We start from the raw sequence: 20375 nt of genomic DNA, 5'->3' as shown, positions 1-20375 counted from the left end.
CCTTTTTAAGGGGCGATCAAAAAGTAAGGGACGATCAAAAAGTATCCATTCAAAGACTGTAAAGGACAGAACCAGGACGCCAATCAGGTAAAATCGCCGTGAGCATTGAGGCAATCATTCCATCAACGAACCAGGCTGAAGATATGTATATGTTGAAACACTATATGTTGAAACACCTTGTCGTGGTGTGCGAAGAAGCCTGTAACTGCCTGCTGCTTGCACTGCACTGCACTGCACTGAAGGCGTGATAATCGCATGGGAAGAGATCAAGACTATAGGGTGGGTGCTAGAGGGTTCCCAACTTGAGTTGGGCTGGCCTGCCAGATCCCCCCGTGTCTTGTGTCGAATCACAAGTAACACAGATATTGACGCACTATTTTACAACAACAGTTTTCAAAAGACATGCATCATTCTCTGAAGGATGTCTATTGGTGTTTGTCCTTAGGCAGCCAAGAAAAGAAAAACGACGGCCGCGGTGGTCTAGCGGTTCTAGGCGCTCAGTCCGGAACCGCGCGACTGCTACGGTCGCAGGTTCGAATCCTGCCTCGGGCATGGATGTGTGTGATGTCCTTAGGTTAGTTAGGTTTAAGTAGTTCTAAGTTCTAGGGGACTGATGACCACAGATGTTAAGTCCCATAGTGCTCAGAGCCATTTGAACCATTTTTTTAAAAAGAAAAACAGGACGTTATTCCTGTTTAGAGGCATTTGGTAGTAATATCGCCATAGTTCGTGTTTCCGCATTTACCGCACGTACGTCGGAAAGACAAAAGGACCCGGGCGTCACACTAATCCCTTGCCTGCATGTCGGTGCTTATGTACTCGCATCGGAGTCGCGCTGCATAGCGTATACGTTACAGCTACGCCCTCAAGCAGGTGCTCTTTGATCGCTATTTGTACAGGGTGGTCAGTAACAGCCTGAAAAACATGTAAGGATGTTGCAGAGTAGGTTGTGCTGAGAAACAGCTGTTGAGGAAAGGACCGATGTGTTGCGCCATTCCATATTTAGTTAGCACTGACGTTAGCCAATCAGGTCGTTCCGAGTGCAAATCCAAGCACTTGTACGCTCTAACTTATGGAAATACGCAGTCGTCTGTGGGTGCATGAGTTACGTTTTGTTCAAATGCTCATTACCAGCTAAAATCTGTCAAATACTCATTACCAGTTAAAATCTGTTTGTTTTGGAAGTGATAAATGCAAGTTAGGAAGCCAATGAAGAACATGTTTGGCGACACTGTCACTAGCAATCAACTTGAATTTGCCCCTGCAACGACCTGCCTGGCTAACTTCAATGATAATTAAATAGGAAACGGGCACAACACATCGAGTTTTTTCTAAGTTATTATTTCTCAGCCAACCTACCCTGTAACACATTTACAAGTTTTTCAGACTGTTTGTGACCACCCTGTATGCTCAGAGTTAAGTCCATTTTGGACCTATTCGCATTGAGAAATTTTGGATTGGCCTCTCAAAAACGAGGAGCGGGAGGTACTGTGTTAAAATATCTGAGGCACTTTCATTTTAATAGTATACAAACGACCAGCCAAATATGTTCCAAATCGGTTGGTTGTGTGAAGGCCTTCCACTTGGCATTAATTTAGTACAGTACTTACCAAATTTCGTTACTGGGGCAACACTGGTTTTCAGCCTTACTGAATCACTTATCAAAACTGGAAATTTTAGACTTTTGTCCTCTTTTAGCGAAATTTCCCTGTACGTCCATGGAGCTTGCACAAAATTGATGGAGGAAAGAGATAATAATCTTCAGGCATCTATCATGCATTCTTCAGTCGAAGCCCTTATCACACCTGAAGTAAGTTGAAAACCTGACGTGTATCCCAGTTTAAGAAAAGTAAACAGCAAGGCATACCATGACTGAGGAACTCGAGAGATACTTACGGAAAATATGGGAAGGTAAATGACAGCTTCGCGACATTGAGTGAATTTTCCTCATTCGCAGGCACACTTCCAGTTCAGGCACCAAATCTGTCAGGTACAGCGAAACGTGTGCGTATACTAAACATATGTAGGTAAATATGGAACGGTTCGCATGAGGGGTGAGCCGAAACTTGCTGAAGGCCTTTGCGGGTGTGTTGGCATGAGTTCAGCATGAGTATCTGATTTACCGTGGACCCCAATCACGCAACTCCTGCTACCAGTCGACTACTGTCTAATTCGGCATGCATGGTACTGTACTGCCGGAACAAGATGACATTTTACAGTACTGCAATTTGTAATGCATCATGTCTCCTGTCCCTGTCACACCCATTTTCCTTTTTTCTTTTCATTGCATTTTCCTCAGTCGAAGGCACAGTTACAACTCAGGCAGAAAATTTCTCATGTACAACAAAGCGTGTGCGTGTGCTTTGTGTGCGCAGCTAAACATGTATAGGTAAATAATGCCGAAATTTGCGTAGGGCTCTTTACAGGCGTATTGGTATGAGCTCAGCGTGAGTACATGGCTAATCATATACCACAGGCAAGCATCTGTTGTTGCCAGTCGACTACCGATTAACTCGACATTCATGGTGCTGTACTCCCAGAACAAGATGGACAGTGATGGTACTGGAATTTGTGATGTAGCATGTCTCCTGTCGCGGTCTCAGTCATATTTCTGTCTTTTTCTCTAATCTATTGGCTTTCGGGACGCGCGTATACTTTACACCCTGAGCGCAGAAAGTTTCTGGCCCGGCCGGGAATCGAACCAGGCCCCTTCGGTTGGCAGACTGCTACGCTGGCTGCACAGCTACCCAGATGGACCATTTTCCTCTTAAAAATATATTCGAAAGATAAAAGGTAAAAGAGAGATCGCATGACAGTTTGAAGAGCAGACAAAAATGTCTATATTATTGACCATGACACTCAAAATAGAAAAATAACAGCTACAAATTTGGTCGTGTGGTACACAAATATCAAAATGCGAACGCCAGTTATATACTCAGACAGGCGAAAATGTCAAATGATACAGGAACGTAACGCCGAGGGCTGCGGGGATGCCGACCGGTGGCGCCGCGCAGCGGCGGGTAGCGGACTCTGCGGGGCCCGGCGCGCGCTGCGGCAGTAGGTGGCGGTCCGCCGGGCTGACAGGATACGGCAGTAGCCGGCCGCGCCACGAGTCGAGCCGAAGCGAGCCGAGTGCAGGCGAGTCGAGCCGACTCGAGCCCAGGCGGGGCGCAATTTGACTCGCGGCAAGCCGACAGTGCTCCGCGACTCGTTCAGGGTTGTTGGGTTTTTCCCGTTTTTCTTTTTTGTGCGGCAGTAAATAAATAAATAAATAAATTTTTGGTGGTCGAATAAGCACTGTGCCTCCGTTGGTGGGAGGCCACGCGTGCGAATACGATGCGAAACGAGTCGTCAGAAACAGTGACCAAATTTTTGTGACATGCAAGTTTTGTTTTTCTTGCCATCTGCTCCTACAATACCGTGACCTTTTTGTACGACGCAACTGACAGTTGAAAAAAAATAGTAATTTAATTTTTGATTTTGATAAGTAAGTCTGGTGAGGAGTTAGGGAGTGCGCTGTGCGAGTGATGGTGGTGGTGGTGTGCGTGGCATTTGGCGTCGCTAGGCTCCAGGCATTCGGGCTGCTTCCTGCGAGTCGTCGCTGCGGCTGCCGCCAACAGTAGATACGTCCCACCCAGACGTCTGAGTTGCAGCCACCGTCGACAACACAGGTCAGGCTTCACGCTCGGTGACGCCGAGTTCATTACTATTGTTATAAAAAATAGATTACTGTAAATATTACACCATGGTCCTAAAAAAAAAAAAAAATATTCCGCGTCCATATTTTGGCCATCTGAACGAAGGCAGTCACAGTATATGTATGATAAAGACATACTCTTCGTGAAATAACCGTAAATAATATAATTATTGCTGATTACTTTCATTTTATGTGTTGATTCCTAGAACACATTCTCAACGCTTTTCTTACAACATACCCATTTTCCTGTTGTAAGATATTGCACATTAGACTATTAAATTCTGCTACACAAGGTTTGTGAAATGTAATTCGTCCACTACTTAGGAAAGTCGCAAAATGGACAATCCAAAACACCGTCTTCGGGACGACTCCCGATTCATCCTTGGTACGTTCCAGGCTAGATGTCTCTTCCTGCAAACCGCAGCCGAGTACGCAAATCAACTAGTGTGCTTTCTGTCGCGATCACTGTGTCCCGTCCTTTCTACTAGAATCTTAGTGTTCCCCAGTTATGCCAGAAATATCGCATTGGTCACCTGGGCGCGGACTTGCCGAAAGAAAACAGGTGTAGTCTTGTTGTAGAAGCGATCCCGGTGCAGAACTAATGCGAACCCATATCGTGTTGTTTATACACTAAGGATTAAAAATCCTTGAAGACAAGATCACAAACCAATTTTATTGTCATTATTAGAGCTACGCAAGAGCCATCTTCAGATCATAAAAAATAGTCTTTATTAGTGTAATTGCCATTGCGGCTTAACACGTCTCATTCATAGAGTAACATTCATAGAGTATGTGTAGGTGGGATAAGTTGACATATCGTTCAGTCAGTTAGAACTAAGGTCATAAAACTAAAGTCTCATATCTCAAAACTTAATAACTGATAATATAATTTTTACCACCTTCGTTCTAATTGATTGTATGTGAACAATATGTCAAATTATTCCACCTATACGTTCCGTATGATTGTTGTCACAAAAAATGGTGACGTGTTAAGCAGTTATGGCAATTATACTAATCAAGACCGTTTTTTTATTGTCTGGAGATGGCTCGGTTATAGTTGAAACTAGTAATCGTAATAAAATTTGTTTGCGATCATGACTTTGAAGATATTCAATCCTTAATATATAAATAATTACGAAACGTCGCACGTTTCAACATTGACAATGTCAACCGACATTATATCGTCTTGGATAGAACATGATTATCTGAGTAGCTTCTCCAGAGCACCTAGAAATGAAGGCTGAAGTTGCATTACAGTTTATTTCCTTTCTGTTTGAAGGATCTCTAGTTAGCAGAATGCTGGCTAATCATAAAATGCATTAACTAATGCATGCTCGAACTGACAGTAAACAAAAAACAATTTACGTAGTGTTTCGGAAAACACATTTCCAATCCTGCTCTTCGTCACAACGTGCTTTTTTCTAGGTGTTTTGAGCTATTTGACAGTCGACTTTTACATTTTGATACTGAAGGTATATGGAAATTAATGATACCAAAACTGGGATTATGCTGTTATACTGACTTAATAACTTGGAGCAATGGGCAGGCCAAAATACTACACCTTTCTTCAAGAGGACTATGGTTCAAATCCATCACCAGCTACCCTGATTTACGTCTTTGATTTTCACGCGAGATTATTCTTCCAACAAGCCGCAGTCGAAGAATCAACTAGTTTGCTGTGTTTAGTTTCATCTGTGCTCTATGATCTGACCATCGTGTGCATTATATTCGACGTTCTTATACTGCAGTTAAAGAGACGTCGCACTGATTCACTTTAGGACGACCTGAATAAATCAGCCCTAGCCTTGTTGAAAGAAAGGTGATTAGGGTTTAACGGCGCGTCGACATCTAGGTCGTAAGAAACGGTGTACAACCTCGGAACGTATCAAGGATGGGAAGGAAATCGGCCGTGTTCTTTCAAAGGAATATTTTAAGGACATCATGGAAAACCTAAATTTGGATAGCCAGAAGTTGATTTGAACCGGCGTCATGCCGAATGTGAGCCATTGTGCTAACCATTATGCAACCACGCTCGGTCCTTGTTGAAACAGCGGTACAGATGTAAGGGCAAAAGTATTGAAAACCCAAATCGTGGTGGATGGAACGGTATTACCAGAGTAACTCTTTTAGACCCCGCCAAAAAGACGGTTAGAGTTTAGTATTTCATCGCCAGTAATACCTCTAGATACAGAACACTGATACATTAAATTCGGTTTACCACCCTGCAGGTGACGAAATCTTTGAAGGCAGAGCACAAGATTATGTTGATGAAATCCCAGGTGAAGCTTTATGAAAGGAATTACCCTGGAATTCGCCTTAATCTCTTTTGGGAAAACCACGAAGGCTTAAAAATTGGTTGGTTGTTAGGGGATTTGAACCTACGCCTTCCAGGTAAACGTCCAGTGCGTTAACTAATGTAGCACCAGCGAACGAAAACAGGGACTTCCAAGTAAGATGATCTTAATTATGAATCATGTACGTTACACGGAACGATTTCCTCATTCACAATACGTTCCTGAAGGGAAAGTTGGCCATGCAGAAGCAAAAGTATGTCTCAGTGCCATAAAAGCGTTTGAAATAACATAATGATACGAGTAATTGGTAGTTTACACTATGTAATACGTCTTGCGATTCATTTTTGTGTAGACATAGCTTCCACAGTGTATGATGAGTCTATTAAATATTTGGCTCCTAACTTGTATATTGCATGGCACTCAATCACAATACGAAAACTAGTTAATTGAAGGCGCGTAAAAGCTCAATAAACAAGAAAAAGGAGGGCGTTTTGAACATCTAGCGACAACGGTCATTAGAGACAAAGGGAAAGAAATCGGTTGTTTCGTTATAAAGGAAACATTTAGACATCATTTTACTTATGAATATTTAGGAAACAAAAAAAAAAGAAAATCTAAATATGAATTGCTGGACATAGATTTGGTCCCTGATCGACACCCACGCTGGTCTGGTGTCTTAACCAGTGCGCTTATACTTTATTTTTAGACATCGTTGACAATAAGAAACGGTTTGCATTCTTTCAGCTCTACCTCTTTTGGATTCTGATATGTAGCTTCATTGTATTAAAAAACACATCTCATTATGGATGATGATGGTATTTCGTGATTTAAGTTTCTAATACAGAGAAAACAGGGTAATGCTGTATATATTGCGGAGAAAATGGAAGTGTGATCTAAAAGCTCACTCCCCAAACCAGTTTAGCTCCATTTTTTGTATGTGTGTGTGTTTCTTTTTTTTGGGAGGGGGGGAGGGGTATGTGTCATGTTGTATCAATGTCCCTCTACGTGAAAAGAACCACTGCCGGTCCATACTCGCTTAATAGATGTAGATGTGGATAGCTGAGTTCCCAGGCATCGTATACAGAATGAGTGTAAGTTCAGATCCTTGTGCGGCCTCCTAAATCACCTAAATGACTACTTATACATTTCTGGCGATTGCTGTAGTGTGTTCCTTCCCCTTCAACTAATTTCTCCATTGTCGTCCACTGAAGCTGACTGTGAGATTTGTGTGTGTTTTTAAACCATAATTTGTCCATCAGTAAATCTTTTAAAATAGGCTAAATTATGTTTAGTATAGTTTCGTGGATGCGATAGTGTATGTCTCACTACTTTTTCCATCATCTAAACTTCCATAGATTCTTTTCCTCACCTCCTCTGTACTTTTCGTACTTCGTCTGCCCACCAGGCAGTGCTTTTCACCACACACACACACACACACACACACACACACACACACACACACACACACACACTTGTACAAACTTCATCCTCAATTCTATTCCAATCTCTGGTACCAGCAGAGTTCTTTCGTAGAAAAACGCTTTTACCACCTGTGCCATTTTACTTCCGGGATATTGCTTGCTTTGATGCCTCTTGCGTTTTCTTACTTCTTCGAAGCCATAAATCACTTCAATTAATGTGTCGTTAGAAGCTTGTTGGATGCTTTCCGTTATAGTTCTGACAGCTGTATGTGCAAAAGCGCATCAAAAAACACGTTACATCTTATTACATACCTCGCGCATAATGACGACAATGGTAAAACTAAACGCAGAAAGAATTCACTCTAGCATATTTTCCAGTTTCAAGACGTAGTTTTGTGTGTTTAGTTCTCCTTTGTGATCTTCCCATACTATCAGAGACAATAAACTCTTCCTTGTACTTGCTTAAAATCACCACTGAACTTTGTTACTCCGCATGATTTCTTTAAAAATTATTTCTTCATAATCTCCTTACTTTCATCCATTGTGGTACGTTAACAACTCATATGTTTTACCTCATACCCCTAACAGCTCTTTAGAATTTTGCTGTACGTAAGATCTTTATTAGGATTGTGGACAAACCTGTAATTCATTTTAAAATGAGACTTATTTTTCTTTTTACTTTTAATTAAGCTGCGCGACGTATTAAAATGATTTGAATGCTCATACTGTGAAATACCTATGGAAACTCACTAACAATGTCCTGCTGTAGTAGCCTGTAAGAGTGTCACACGTTACGGTAACTGCGTCGAGTTCTAAGAAGTTAATTTTTGGTTCCAATACAAAATGCGTAGACTTTGTTCAGTGGGATTTGCATTAGAAAGTATGGCAAAAATATATCTACTTGTATTCCAGTTGTTGCTCGTAGAACGAATTGAACTTTTGAGATAAATCTCGACAATCATACTTCTGTCAATTGATTTTTGCCTGCAATTATTTCCTCGGCAACTGGATATAGAGTTGTGGGAAAGATGGACTGCACGTAGAAAATAACGTGTCAACAGAGCCGAAACGGTGCAGTTGTTTGATGAACGTTGTTTTGGAGTTAATTAAATTAGTTCTCACTAATATATTCATAAAGAGACAGATTCTAACAACGGATATGCTGCAGTTTTAATTAATCTTGATTCATTAAGTAAATTATCGGACATTTTCTGATTAGATTAAATGGTCTACAGTTTCAAACAGAGCGTTTATCGCCATCGAAACAGCGTATAGAGACGCTTTATTTATCGACAGAATACAGAGAAGCAATTATTCGTATCAGATGCCGCTTTTATCAGGATCCTCTGCGTCTTTATTTAGCCAATATTTTGTTCCAGAGCAGCGTTGTTCGCTGGACAGTACTAATTTAAATTCAGCACATAGATCCTTTAATTCAGCTTTGCATTCTAACGAAACATTCCGTCCTGTTCACCCGTTCCTCACTTATGCTAGAAAAAGAAATCTGTTCGATGATTTTCAGTTTGTTCAGTGAAATTTACGCTGAGTAAGGGATATTATGAAGTTCTGTAGACCAGGATAATGATTATAAAGAAATTCTTACGTCTACCCATTCTATTGTACATTTTTCCTAGATCTGAAGGAAGAAGAAAGTAGTTTCTCCATCCGAAAATCGGTTTCGGATATCGCTCTGCAGGCGACTGTGATATACGGTTTTGAATAGAAAAATCTCCGTGTACATTCTCCAGACTACACGGCACTGGAGTACTGAGCGATAAAAACTTGTGGGGATGCTAGCCATGTCAGGCCACAGGGCATTCACGAGAACGCGGATAGCGGATTCTGTCATCGGTGTGTTATAGATATCGGCATCTGCACAGCAGTGAATGAATTTTGGCTGATGGTCAGGCAGGAAGCAATGCTCATGAACAACTTTTAGTGTGACGTACTCTAGAAAGAGTATTGCTTTATAGTGTTTAGTCTCCTTCCCAACGAAACAGACCGCTGAGTTTCTCTGCCTCGTGATGACTGGGTGTTGTGTGATGTCCTTGGGGTTGGGAGAACGTCCTAATGATAAAGTGTACTGATTGCATACTTATTAGAGAGACGCTAAACTCCACATCCACTTCCTTTCTCTCGATCACTTCAGACGAGTAATCGAACACTTCATAGAAAACGTCTGACTGGAAAATTCTCCATCTGTAATCCAAAATATGAGGTTATTACCCTAAAACTTTGCCTAGTTTCACTTTGGTATTTTTTCTGTTAGATATCCTGTGTGAATGAATGTCGGAATACAAATTGAAAGTTCGGTGTTAATGCGGAACCGATTTACGCTGTAAAAATTTTTTGCCATCAGATGTAAATCTTGCAAGAAGAACGTATCAAAACGTTTCCATTGGTAACGAATTAGAAAGAGGGCTTGGGTAGGAAAGATCAAACATGTAACTGCTCCTCCAAGACCTTTACCGTCTTCAACAGAATTAAAATCTCATCCTCAAACTTTTTAGTTCTTCTTAAGCGACTTTAATTCCAATTCCCCATGGTTTCTTTTATTAGTTGCTCAATTTACAGATTGAATAACATCAGAGATAAGCTACAACCCTTTTCACTTTCTCCTCAAAAACTGCTTCCCCTTTTATGTTCTTTAGCCTTGCAGAGTGGTTTCGATGCAAATTGTAAGTAACATTTCACTCTCTGTATTTCACTCCTGCCATCTCCAAGATTTCAGCTTGTAGATAAGTCAACATTGTCAGACGCTTTCTCTAAACTTATAAATGCTGTAAATGTAATGCTGCTGTAAATGTTTTTCGATGTTCAGTACATATCCCTTCACAACATGTTTTCTGCATGGCTGTCTAAACGTACGAAGTGCTTCGACGTAATGCAGTTTCATTTACATCTACATCGATACTCTTCAAATGACATTTAAGTGCCAGGCAAAGGATTCATAGAACCACCTTCACAATTCTCTATTGTTCAAATCTCGTATAGCACGCGGAAAGAATGGACACCTATATCTTTCCGTACGAGCTCTTATTTCTCTTATTTTATCGTGGTGATCGTTCCTTCCTATGTAGGCCGAAGTCAACATTTGGAGGAGAAAGTTGGTGATCGGAATTTCGTGGGAAGATTCCGTCGCAACGAAAAACACCTTTCTTTTAACGATTACCAGCCCAAATCCTGTATCATTTCTGCGACGCTCTCTCCCATATTTCGCGATAATACAAAACGTGCTGCCTTTCTTTGAACTTTTTCGATGTACTCCGTCAGTACCGTCTGGTAAGGATCCCACACAGCGCTTCTGTATTCTAAAAGAGAACGGACAAGCGTAGTGTAGGCAGTCTTCTTAGTAGGTCTGATACATTTTCTAAGTGTCCTGCCAATAAAACGCAGTCTTTGGTTAGCCTTCCCCCACAACATTTTTTATGTGTTACTTCCAATTTAAGTTGTTTGTAATTGTAGGACCTAGGTATTTAGTTGAATTTACGGCTTTTGGATTAGACTGATTTATCGTGTAACCGAAGTTTAATGAGTTTCTTTTAGCAGTCATGTGGATGACTTCACACATTTCGTTATTCAGAGTCAATTGCCACTTTTCCCACCATTCAGATATTTTTTATAAATTGTTTTGGAGTTTTTGATCTTCTGATGACTTTATTAGTCAATAAACGACAGCGTCACCTGCAAAACAACCTAAGACGGCTACATATCTTCCGGCATGTGATTCCATTTAGTTATGTACCCCCCTTTTGTTAAGCTCTTTAGCTCTGTTCTTATTTTTAAAATCATTTTCGTGTATATCCGTCCGTAGTGTTAGTCGACACTGTATGTTTCGCACGCTGAAAATAACGCTATTGCGATGCATTCTTTGTTATCAACGATGGTGGATTCCTTTTTCATGGGAATTTCATCTTTAACGGAGCGGAAGCTTCCAGTCAAACCTCTTCTAGTGTCTTCTCGCAATGTTGATAATCTGGTGTGAGAAGTAAACGAATATAAAGAGAAACTGTAATTCACCTGTTCTTCGTTTGAATCTTACTACCACTTACGTTTCCTCCTTCTTAAAGGGGCACAATTTTGTGAAAAAGTTTGCTTTTTTTGGAACCGAAATTTATAAGGTCTTCATTGTTCGTTAATTTCGTTCACAAGACGTTTAAGTACCTTGCATGTCATTGTTTTCCCTAAGTTGAGCTACAGGATGGCTAATTCTCTTAATTTTTGCCGCTTTTTGTTGCTTGGAAAATAGGATTCGTGTAAATGACATAGCCTACGTCACATATTTTCAGTAATAGTTTTGTTCTAATTTTTCTTTTTTTGTCCTCTGCCACATATGGTACAACCCTTGCCTAATTAAGGGATTCTTACGTAGTAAGACGTGTCCAAACTATCGGTCGTTTCACGTTAAGTTTTTTCCACATATATGTGTGACTCGTATTAATTTTGCCGTTATGTTGATGAAGGAGGAACTATGGTTCTATAAGCCCTGATTAACTTGTTTTACTGATTTTACCACTTAGTATTGACTCTATGATTGTAGCGGAATTTCCGCTGTAGTGAAAATTTCTGCCAGTGAAAGTGTGTGCCAGACTAAAAATCGAACTCAGATCTTTAACTTTTGTCATTTTTGGTATTACCTAATCTGTCATCAGCTTGGCAATAGCTATGTCCTAATAACCATAGTGATACTTTGCAAAGCTTTCTGAAGTAAAAAGAGAATTTCTCTCAAACTACGAGGCGGTATGATCTAATCAAGCTCAGAACACACCGCTAATGTGTGGAAAGCATCGCTATATGCAATTATAGCTTCGATGTTCCGCTAAGAACGTAGGATTGCATAGTCTGGCATTAATGTGTGGGCCGACAAGACAACTTGGTGCTTGATTTCTGGCATCAGTCTGTACGGATTTCTCTTATTGTTAAAAAGAAAGAAAGATATTTATTACTTTCGGCTTTCACTCTCTTTCGCAAGGTCTCATTAAGGCATTTCATCGAAATTTCTCACTAAAGAGAGACTTTTAGTCTCCACCTTTCTTGCTGCTCTGCATTTAGTAGGGTGGTTAACTTTAGTAGTTTCTCATAATGTTAGTTGATTACAATCTAGAATAATACTCCATAAGAAAATTTCCCTCACTATGTTGAGATAGAGCAAAAGCGTTAAATTCTAATTCTAACTGAATGGTTGGCTTTTACGCACATAGTTCTGGTATCCAACGAATACTGCAAGCTGCTGCGCAGAGGAGCCTAACTACGTAGGAGAACACGGCTACGGCCGCAATCATAGTTAAGTTCTTACTGTTGAGTTGAATATTTCCTTCGCCGTTTTTAATTGGTATCTGCTGCCACGTTGGCTAAGATTATCTGACAGCTAGCTACAGCACTTTCCTAATGACAGTGTCCAATTAGGTGAACGCCCGAAGCTTCATTTTTGCGTTAATGGAATACATTTTCTGACAATGAGACACGCAGAATTTTTTAGTTGTAGATATAATAAGTTGCCGGCAATGTATATAGCTCTACTGTCCTCAGTACTCATCCTTAATAGCAATTTTAGTTGCCCCTGTCCTAACCAGGAAATAGTCACAAGGAATGTTAAATGTACATCCTTTCTGCTCTAGATAGTCCTTCGTCAAAGAAAGCTAACACCAGTGAAGGTATTCTGACGATATTTTGTCTGTTAGGCATCCAGAGTAAATTCTCGTATGCTCTCACAAAATTAGCAAAATATTTCCATCTTTGTGGTACCTCAACGAAGTAGGGAATTGATGTTGAAACTGAATTCGCCTACGAGAGCTGCACTTGGGCAGAACATGAAAACTTCTGGTAACAGCTACTATTAAGTCCTGTGCGAGAAATCAGACTGTTACAGAATTATAATCAATAAAAGTTCACTGTGTGAACTTTAATCACCAATAGTAGTTACTGAAAAATTGAAACATTTCATGTAATCATTTTTTCTTATTTTTCTAAATATGCTTTTCCCCCCTTCATCTCAAGATATAGGACACATTGGATTAAGTAAAAATATATACTTGTAGTAGAGCCTAGTTTAGGGGAAGACTGGTTACCATAGAAAGTAACTTACTGAACAGAACTTATTATCCTCACAGTAAATTTCTGGTCAAGAGTAGAGGAACCACTTTTGGTGTTAGAAACATACAGTTTAATCTTTTTTGGAGATCAGATAGAAGCAAAAACTGTAAAGGCACTCACAATAACCTCCGCTCTTCTTACGTATCTTTGTTTCCAATCTTTGGAATTTTGTCCTATTACCCTTTACACTTTTACAGGCGTTACTGAATAATGGTGGTAATCTTTTTTCTTTAATTTTGCATTTTTCCTCTCTGTCCATCAGCTGATTCAATCTTCTTTTTCACATTTTCAGTTAATTTGTTGCTTTTCTGTAATCAACAGCGCTGTCCAAATAATTTTTTTAAAATATTTAACGTACAAGAATACGGTCATCACTTCTTAAAATCAATACTATTTCCAATATTAATGATTATAGGGTGAAAACAAAGAAAGATATAGCTTCACTTGGACATAAATTGATTTTAACGTGAGGATATAAATTCTGGAGAAAATGATTATAAGGGATTCAATTTTAGAAGATGCTAAGTTAAATGGGCGGTCATGTGTAGGCGGGAAATCGTGCGTTACGGGAGAGCATAGTGGGTTAGATTTTCTACTAAAAATCAATAGTATTAGCATTTTTTGCATATCAACTGACAAACAGAAGGCGTAAAGAAAGACAGCGACTTGAGTGGGTTCAGGCGATAGAAAAGAGTATGTTCAGTAAAAACTTGACCGTTGAAGACACACGAAATAGGTTATTGTGGACGATGAGGTGCGAGATGCGGCAGGAATTGTGGGAACCCCTGCCAATATGTAAGGTGTCCCAGAAATGTTGCGACAAACTTCTAGGGGGGCTGAGACACATCGTAAGGATTGAGAATTGCATAGCAACCCATGGACGCTGGCGTCGTCATGAGCTGCTAGGTGGTGCTCTACATGAGAGTACTGGAGGGAAACGTGAGGATTTCGAGCGCTGTCCAGCATATGGGGAGCATGGAACGGTATACGAATGGTGAGCTTATAGACATGCGCATACGTGGCTCCCGGTTTCCATACTGTGGAAGGTGTGACATTTATAGATCGGAACTAACTTACACCTCGTGTTACTCTACTCTGTCACCGCAACCAAGATTTCAGGAGGGGGAGTGGGGCAATGTCGCACATTACCCAAACATTTACATACTATATCTTCTTTCCGTTTCACCATCAACTACTAAATAACACCAAAAGTTAACCCTAACGTCACATCTCCTGACAGTTTACCACAACAAATCGTACTAAAAGAGGCACTTTGGAGAGATAATTAATGCGGTGTACATTAGTTTCAATGCATGCTGAACGTTTTTGGTACTTTGATTTATAAACTTCAGACGTTTAATGTTTTTAACACACGCTGTTTACAAGTCCGCGTGAGAAAACAGTGTTGTTTCCAAGACGTTACGGACTTTGTGCTGTGATTGGCTGACATGAGCAACCTGAGCAACTGCCAAGGAAATTTGCACACAGTATTTGTCGTATCTGTACTTATGTATTATAAAAATGTGCACTGTAAGTGATATAAGGCACACAATCACTCAGCTGAATTGTACACTGCTCTGTTAAAATGGCTTGTATATTCTTGCCTGGATTTACAGTGTTTTTGTTCTTGATTCACGTTTACGTCGGCTCTGGACGCACCAAATTCTTTCTGTTTCATCCTAACTACATGTACCAAAATTTTGCCTGATGAATTAAACACTGAATTCATATCGTGTTGGCCGACCTCAGTAGCCGCGCGGTTCTAGGCGCTTCAGTCGGGAACCACGCGACCGCTACGGTCGCAGGTTCGAATCCTGCCTCGAGTATGGATGTGTGTGATGTCCTTAGATTAGTTAGATTTAAGTAGTTCTAAGTTCTAGGGGACTGATGACCTCAGATGTTAAGTCCCATTGCGCTCAGAGCCTTTGGCGAGTACGGGTGATTAAGAGGTGGCAGGTCTAGTTAAAGCAGGCCACGATCGACAGGTTCGGCCTTTACATAGGAAAGTTTGTTGGATGCCTTGGAGACTAACCCGAGCGCCGCTGTCTCGGGGTTAGTGTGTCTCGTAGCAGTGTCCAGCGTGTTTTGAAACCTGAGTCATTACGTGCCTTTCATCTCTAAAGGGTCCAGTTATTGGGTTTTGCACAGTGGTTTCTGCAACAAAGTGGCCCAGATGCGCATTTTCAGCTTAAGTATTTTTGCTAATGAGACCACATGCACTAGAGATGGTTATTTAATCACCACAATAAGCATTTGTGTGCACCAGAAAACCTTAACGGTGTGTGGTACGACACAGCACAACAGCGCTGCACAGTTAATGTGTGGGTGGAATTGCTAAGCGACTGCTTGGACGGTGGTATCATTTACGATCCTGCACGACCGCCAGGAATTATTAAAACTTTCTGGAACAGGTGCCTACCGGCTTGCTTGAAGATGTTCCAGCAAACGTGAGACGCAGCATGTGGTACCAACATAACGAGGTGACTGCTCAGTTTTGATTGGGATAAAATATATGGAGCGGAAAGTTGCTCACAACTTGTTCAGAAACCAGGCTGCAATAAGAATCGAAAGTAAGGAAGGCAAAGAATAATTGAGAAGAGAGTGAGACAGGGCTGTAGCCTATTCTCGACGTTATTTAGACTGTATGTTGAGCAAGGAATGAAGAAAACCTCGGATACATTTGGAAGGACAAATAAAGGTCAATGAGTTTACTGGTGACATTGAAATACTGTCAGAGATTGTGAAGGACTTGCAAGAACTGTTTAACGGGATGATACGAATATCAGCAAAAATAAAAGAACTGTTATGGAACGTAATCAAGTCAATCAAGCCTTACCGACAGATTTAGAGTAGGAAGCGAGACGCTAAACTTAATTACAAGAAAATGAAATACCTACAGCCGTCCTTACGTTGTCATTTATTGTGCAGCTACCAGTTTCGGCGCTTCAGTGCACCATCTTCAGGCCTTAGTTGATGCTGAAGGGATTATCATTATCCACACATGCGATACATCAGAAGCCAGCAGTTCGTTCACGCAGACTACTTGTAACTGTGATGTCGTCGCTCCAACCATCAACTGTCAACAATTGATGGTTGAGGAGACGACATCATAGTAAACCACTAGTTGGCCACTGATGCATCGTACATATGAATCGTGATAACCCATTAAGCATCAACTAATGCCGGAAGATGGTGCACTGAAGCGCCAAAACTGGATTTTTTTGGTTTAGTCTCAATCCATATTATGTGCTGTTTAGACTTCATTCGATTCAACAGATCCGGTAAGTCTTCTTCACTTTCACAGAGGACAGCAATGTCACAAGCGAAGTTTAACACTGATATCCTTTCAGCTTCAATTTTAGTCCCCCCTCCCTTTGAACCTTTTTTTTTATTTTCGTCTTCGATGTATAGATTAAACAACAGGGGCCAAACTCTACATCCATCTTTTATATCCTTTTTAATCCGTGCGCTTCTATCTTGTTCTTTCAGCTGTTACTGTTCCCTCTCGGTGCTTGTACATGTTGCGTATTGCCCGTCTTTCCCTATAGTCTACCCTACTTTTCTCAGAATGTCGAAAACCTTGGGATTTTTTACACTGTCTAATGCTTTTTCCGTTTCAGCAAATACTATAAACGTGTGAAGATTTTTCTTCAGAATTGCTTCCAGGAACAATCACAACGTCAGAACTGCCTCTCTGGTGCCATTATCTTTCCGAAAGCCAAACTGATGGCCATCTAACAGACCCTGAATATTCTTTTCCATGCTGCGTACATTATTATTGTTATCAACTTGGATGTATAAGATGATTGTGCAGTAATTCTGCCGGCCGGTGAGGCCGAGCGGTTCTAGACGCTTCAGTCTGGAACTGCGCGACCGCTACGGTCGCAGGTTCGAATCCTGCCTCGGGCATGGATGTGTGTGATGTCCTAGGTTAGTTAGGTTTAAGTAGTTCTAAGTTCTAGGGGACTGATGACCTCAGATGTTAAGTCCCATAGTGCTCAGAGCCATTTGAACCATTTTGATTCCCTTGAGTTAACTCGACCGCAAGACTGTCTTACTAGTAAATAATAAACGGATTTTTTGCAGTATTTCTGGCACTTGTCGGTACTTGCTATTTTCGGAATTATGTGTTTTTCCGGAAATCTGAAGATGTATTACCCGTCTCATACATTCGAAACAGTAGCGTGAATAGTCATTTCATTGTCACTCCCGTCAATTATGTTAGAAAGTCTTATGGAATGTTATCTATCCCTTCTGCCTTATTTGGTCTCCTGATCCTAATATTTCATATTCAGGTAGTACATGTGCATAAATACGTATAAAATAGTTAAATGTAATAAGTGAAATTATCTGAGATGTACGTAGGCGGGCAAAACCACGGAAATAAAGCGCATACTAAACTTCTGGAACGATTTCGATGGAATTTGGTACACACATTATTTACACTCCGATAGCGGTGGGGATCATGACGGGGAGAGAGAGAGAGAGAGAGAGAGAGAGAGAGAGAGAGAGAGAGAGAGAGAGAGAGAGAGAGAGGGAGGAGATGGACACAGGTAGGAAGGAGAGGAAGAGGAGGAGGAAATGGAGAGTGATTGGGGAGAGGAGGAGATGTATGTAGAAAGGAAAGATGAGGAGATGGATAGAGAGACGTGGGACGAGTGAATGGATAGAAAGAGAGGGGAAGAGGAAATGGACAAAGAAAGTGAGGAGGAGAGGTAGGTAGGAAGACGGGAGAGGAGACGAATGGCGATAGGGGGTAGAAGGAGACAGACAGAGGCAGGGTTGAGGAGGAGATGGACAGAGAATGAGTTAGGAGCTGATGAAGATTCAAATGGCTCTGAGCACTATGGGACTTAACTTCTGAGGTCATCAGTCCCCTAGAACTTAGAACTACTTAAACCTAACTAACCTAAGGACATCACACACATCCATGCACGAGGCAGGATTCGAAAATGCGACCGTAGCGGTCGCGCGGAGCTGATGAAGGGGGGAGAAAAAAGAGGAGAAGGTGGACAGGGGGAAGAATCCGATGGATGGAGAGAGGGGGAGGACCAGATGGTCAAAGCATGGGTAGGAGCAGATGGACGCAGTGAGGGGCTGGAGATGGTAGACAGAGAGCGGGAAATGGAGGATGTTATCAGAAAGGATGGACAGAGAGGGCGTGGGGAGGGAGGAGGTAAACGGAGAGAAGGAAGGAGGAGGAGATGGGCTAGTAAAAAACTGAAAGAAATTACGTACCATGCAAACCTGGGTACTAAGCGTGTAAATAAAAATTACGTTACTACTTTGTAGTCAACCAACGGGGACTATGGTTCCGTACACCAGACACCCCGTGATATTTTTCTGAACAATTGTGTAACGTCAAATGACAACATCCGTGCCACTGAAGCATGATCAAATTGTGTCGCCTTGTGTGCATTACAAATCCCGCAAATAGTTGCACGAGGGAATGTGAAATGGCAAACACGGAGTTCTCGTTAAAATTAGTCCTTTCTAAGTTCGGTAAGTGCGTCTTTTGGGACCGCCACAGCTGAAAGTCTAGTCGTTGGGGAAGAGAATGCTTCTCGTCTGTTCCAGCTAGTTAGCATATGAGTTAAACTGCATTAGCAGGCAGGGGAGAGCTTTCATTAAGCGTAGACGCTGCTGGCCGTGTTACAGCGTTCGCACTTCCCCTGGTCTGGCCGGATTATTGCCGGCGCTGGAGGCGCCGCGAAACTGCAGAGCGCCTCATGAAACCTGGCGCCGGCTTCCGCTCTCTTCTCTTGTTTCTCCGCATTCCCGCAGACATGTTTTACGAGGCAGCGGGGGCGGAATTCACTGGCCCGATGATTATGCACTTCACGCCGTGTACTCGCTACCCTGCTTCTTTTCCTGTAGTATTCAAAATTCAACATTCCTATGGTGACTTGTTCTGTTGTTTGGCCTGCTGTGCTGCAGTTATAATTTTCTGTACTAAACTACTAGAAATTATGCTTAAAATCGCTCGTTCAAAATCGCCATAGAGAAATGTTCAAGTAAATTACGTAAGGTAAACAATGTACTACCTCAAGTATCAGTGTTGGCTCCCCCCCCCCCCCTTTTTTTGTGAGAATGTAGTTGATCTGCCAGTAACATTGTCTTAGATTTTGCATACATGTGTGATACTGCTCTAGCAACACAAAATCATTTGAAGGAGGAGGGGAAACCCTCCTAGATGAATTGTGCGTATTTTACCTAAGTAACAAGCTCGGCGAGATAAAACTGCAGAACGCAGCTAAACTACAACCCACATTATAAATATCTAGGTGTAACACTTGATCGATCTGACATTTAGGAATCATCTTGAAATGATGGTAAAAAATTACCTTCAATATTACCAGATGAAAGGCATTTTGAAGTTTCTCACCTCAGCTGTTTTTCACAAGTATTCAGTTATTATATCTTGCACGATTGGCCAATTTCAGCCTTGCAGGCCATTTTGTTGAAGAACAGAAGTGAGCTCGTGCTCATGTTATGCCCTATAACGTGACTATTACTGCACGCAGTAAACTTCCTGGCTTTAAATCTGATGCTTGCATTTTATACGCTCGGTATATCGTCTTTTATTATCAGGATAGCTGCACAACACACGGATACCTACTGCTCTTGAAAACGACCACTTGTGCAAGATATAATAAACTGAATACCGGTGAAAAACAAACGAGGTGAAAAACTTCAAAATGTCCTTTAACAAATGTACGGCTGTGCTAGCCCACTTTAAGAAAATATTACCAGAAATGCGGCTGGATCAAGCTGCGAGTAATCGGCAGACGCTGGACGTACAGCAACAATTCGATTAGGTATCCCGCAGCTCATGTGCTAGTAGCAGCTACTCTATGTGATCAAAAGTAT

Source organism: Schistocerca serialis, chromosome 7, assembly GCF_023864345.2.
Source record: "Schistocerca serialis cubense isolate TAMUIC-IGC-003099 chromosome 7, iqSchSeri2.2, whole genome shotgun sequence".
Lineage (NCBI taxonomy): Eukaryota > Metazoa > Arthropoda > Insecta > Orthoptera > Acrididae > Schistocerca > Schistocerca serialis.
The sequence above is the reverse complement of the archived record's forward strand: the minus strand, read 5'-3'. Positions refer to the sequence as shown.